The following is a 252-nucleotide window of genomic DNA, read 5'->3' as shown; positions in this document are numbered from 1 at the left end:
TGGGGCGGATTGAGAACTGGTGAGCGGCAGAGCCCAGCGGTGCAGGGCCTGCTTGGAGGGCGGGAGCTCGCCGTGTTCCCTGGGGTCCGGTCCTGTCTGACCCATCCATCAGTGACCTGGATGAAGGGACGGAGCGTACCCTCAGCAAGTTCACTGATGATACCAAACTGGGAGGAGCGGCTGATGCACTGGAAGGCTGCGCTGCCATTCAGTGAGACCGGGACAGGCTGGGGGGGTGGGGGGGGGGGGGAG

This window comes from Cariama cristata, unplaced genomic scaffold (assembly GCF_000690535.1).
Source record: "Cariama cristata isolate BGI_N322 unplaced genomic scaffold, ASM69053v1 scaffold15306, whole genome shotgun sequence".
Classification (NCBI taxonomy): domain Eukaryota; kingdom Metazoa; phylum Chordata; class Aves; order Cariamiformes; family Cariamidae; genus Cariama; species Cariama cristata.
The sequence above is the reverse complement of the archived record's forward strand: the minus strand, read 5'-3'. Positions refer to the sequence as shown.